Genomic DNA, 4097 nt, shown 5'->3' on the forward strand with positions numbered 1-4097 from the left:
CAAACTTCATAGAGAATTTGGGATTTCAGGAACTATTGCAATAGAAGCATTTTAGCTTGTGGGGAAGGAAGCAGAACCTAGGTGTAATAGGTGGTTTAAGAATAAGTTTGTAGTGATGGGTAAAGAAGAATGATTGGCTGAAGGAACAAGGAGATTATTTGCTAGTGGGAACTCCATGGAGATAGGAGAACAATCAATCAGTATATATTAAACACCTGCTATGCGTCAAACATTATACTAAGAATTAGAGACACAAGTTCAAAGAGTGAAATAATCCCTATGCTCACAAGGAATTTACAAGGTGTGGTCATGAAGTGGTGAAAATGGACCCAAATACTCTGTGACTGCTAAATCTCAAGGTTATCATTCTTTTATTAGTCCCAATAGAGTTTTGAAAATGAATACTTTTAGTAAGTCACAAATGAATCATGAAATTTATTCTTGCCAAATAAAATATCACATCAACAAATTGCCATTTTTGGGGGGTGGGAAGGAAACTTAGAGGTTTTGTAACAAAGATGATTGAAGTTTTACTCCCTACTCATATCTCATTGTAGCAGTATGTCACTAGGAGAATTCAATTCAATTTATGATATTGGAAATCTGTAGACCTGGGTGCTAAAAACCGCCTCCTCTACTAATTATGTGATTTTGTACACATCTATTAATTTCTCTGTGTTTCAGTTTCTTAATCTGTAAAATGAGGGAGCTGAATTAGATTGTCTAAAGTCCCTTCCAATTGAAAAAAAAATGATTCTATCTCTTCATTAAAGAGTTTCTTCATGTCATGTTTCTCTATATCAATCCTGAGTCTTATGAAAAAATTATATATTGTAGCATTTATGTCTGCAAATGCTTTTCTCCTCTTCTTGGCCCAAAGGTTGGTATCTTTGGAGATTGTGTTTGATTAGAATCCAAACTATTATACATTCTTTGAGAAAAGAACAAAAAGCCACTTGGGGGCTTGAGCTATAGAGTTTAGATTCAACATAGAATAAATATTCAGTTAATACTATCAGGCAGAATCATCCAAGTATAATGATTATAATGGAAATATTTATATAGTAATGTCAAAGTATCCCATGGGCTTTCAGTGAGAATTAATTGATGAAGATGATTATAGTAATTTTTATAGTGGTTATCACACAGACTGCAGACTAGAGTTGGGAGCTGCCAGGACTGCTGTTAAAGGGAGAAGAATTTATTCTCAAGTATTTGAACACATGGTGGTAGTGGTGGGAGGGGGAGTAGAAAAGGGGGAAGAATTTGAATTCTCTCTTAATGGTGTTAGGTAAATATTTGTAAGAGAAATACTTCACAAGTTCTAAATCAAGGATTTTAAAGAATTTCTCCTTTATTTGCTATAGGATGCCAAGGCAATTTCCAAAAGATAGAATTGTTAAAATGTTATCTGACTCCTCCTAATAAAAGCCCCCCTAAATCACACAAATCTCAAATTATTTTTTCCACGTTGTATAGGGTTGCATCATGTGGATTTTTGATTCAGTTTTGATTTCATGAAGTCTGATAGTCCAAATAGATGGTAAATGTTGTCTCTTAAATGTTAAACTTCTATGTCGCAGGTTCAGGAACCAGTTTGTTTAGGATGTCCCCAAAATCTTAGTGCATTTTTAAGCTATGAAAGCTTAAAATTGCTCTAAGACTTTATATTTTATTTATATTTTATTCTTTATTTTTTCTTTATAAAATAGTGTATAAAATAGTTAAGCCTTTCCTCCAAAATTTTATATATTTAGAATTGGGGAAAATATAATTTTCTACCTATAACAAAACAACATTTAAATCAGAAGTTAGGCTCATTTCATATTTCTATTTGAGATCTTCACAGGAAAAACTCTAAAAATTGGAAGACCAAAGTTATTGGTAGGACATGAGGCTTGAGTGTCCTATATATTTCCCAATACTTGAGATTTGACTGTTCATTTTTCACAAGTAACAATCACTGTATAAGAAAAAATAATTAATGAGTGGCATTTTTGCTATTTCTCAGCAGCTTATTTCCTTTTGACTCATACCTTTACCCATGGGTCTAAACCATAGTACATATAAGGTAACTCTACCCACCCACACCTACCCCTTCTGCCTTTCTTTTTTGAATGAGTCTAAAAGGTTTCCTTTTAGCAAGTTGTTTCAAGAGAGATCTGACACATAACTATGCCCATGCTCCATTTTCTAAGGATTTACAAATAATTTGGAATTTGAAATATATCTGTTTATATTTAGTTTCTTAAATTTGTTTTTGACCTTTCAAGGGAGTTTTTTTTTTTTTAACCTTGTTCTTACTGTTCATAATACAAGGGACACAAAGAAAAGTCAGCAGAGAAGGTGATGACTGACAACTTTCTATATTAGCTAAGTTGTAAGAGAATGAAATATAACCTTAGAAGACCACTCCTTAGCTTCATAAAATGATGGTTAATCGATGAATCAGGATTGCTAGTTTGGCAAACAATTGATAGCACCTGGCTCACTGGCCTTGCATGGCTGACTCAATTAAAAAGCTTTTAGTCACGTTACTTTTAAAATAATGAAAACAATCTAGTATTTCAGGAGTAGGAAGAGCAATTTACTTTTAAATGGCAATATGTCTATTGAAAGAATGAATTATTTATGTAGAAAGGGCATAAATTCTTTACAGGGCTCAGCAGCAGTAGCTGCAAGGTAGAGCAGAAAGATTCAGAATAATTCTGAATTATCTGAATTATCCTCTGAAGGATCTTGCATTTAAGCCCCAACACTGTTACTTGATACTTATGTGATACTGGGCAAGTCATTGCCCATCATTGGTCCTTAATTTTCTCATCATCCACTAACATAGGTTAGACTAGATAACTTTTAGGAACTCTTCCAGTTTTAAATCTATGATCCTGTGATTACATAGCCACACTTCAGACTAATGCAAGAGAAAACCTGTTATCTAAATAGCTTAGTGTTTGGGTTATTGTTGCTATTGTTTCTGATTTTTGGCTAATTTGGAACTGTTTCCCCTGGTACTGCTTACAAAGAAATCTAAGAAAGTTGCATTCATATTTGTGCAACTTGTTATCTGACTTTCTATTAAATTCCAGAGACTGACTGTATTATGAGACAATTTAATCAGACTTATTTCGTAATAAACTTCACCTAGTTACCCTTCAGAATATTTTTATTATTATTAATATTATAGATTTAGAATATTTATTTCACAAATATAATACCCTTTTATGGTAATTCAGTTTCATTGGTACAGCCTTGTAATTTGGAAATGGACAGCAGCTTTTGTTAGTAGAATATTCTGTTTAAAGTTATCTTTAAAATTTTTTTAAATTTATTTTTTTTTTTACATTTTAAAATTTTTCTTCTATTTTTGTTCACCAACCTTCTTTTAGCAGGTATCACTTATGACAAATACTTTTTGAAAAATAAAGGGAGGAAGAAGAGGGAAAAAAATTAGCAAACCTAAATAATATATTAAAAATATAATTATATATGTAATTTTCTAGTGTAGACCCATATTCCACCTATACAAAAGGATTGAAGGAAGACATCATTTCATATCTCTTCATATCTCTTCTTTACGGACAAGTATGTTCTTTGTAATTTTTGTAACATTCATTTTCAGTTGTTTTGTGGTTATTCTTTCCATTTACATTGTTATAGTCATTATTTTTCTTGGCTTTGCTTACTTCAATTTTTCATCATTTATGTAATTCTTTCCATCTCTGTATTCATCATATTTGTCATTTTATGCAGCACATTCATTTATATGTATTTCTCAACCTATGGGCATTTACTTTGTTTCCTTCTTAGCTACCATAAAAAGTATTGCTGCTATAAATATTTGGTAATGGAACCTTTCTTTTAATCAATGATCTTACTAAATATGACCTCCTCTTCCAATTTTAAATTTATAATGTTCTTATTACATGGCCATCCTTCAGACTAATACAAGAGAAACCCTGTTTTCTAAGTGGTTTGGTTTTTGGGTTGTTATGTTTGTATTTGGCTAATTTGGTACTGTCTTCCTTCATACTGCTGACAAAAAAACAAAAAAAGTTACATTCATATTTATGCAACTTCCTATCTAATTTCCTTGT

This window comes from Sminthopsis crassicaudata, chromosome 3 (genome assembly GCF_048593235.1).
Source record: "Sminthopsis crassicaudata isolate SCR6 chromosome 3, ASM4859323v1, whole genome shotgun sequence".
Lineage (NCBI taxonomy): Eukaryota > Metazoa > Chordata > Mammalia > Dasyuromorphia > Dasyuridae > Sminthopsis > Sminthopsis crassicaudata.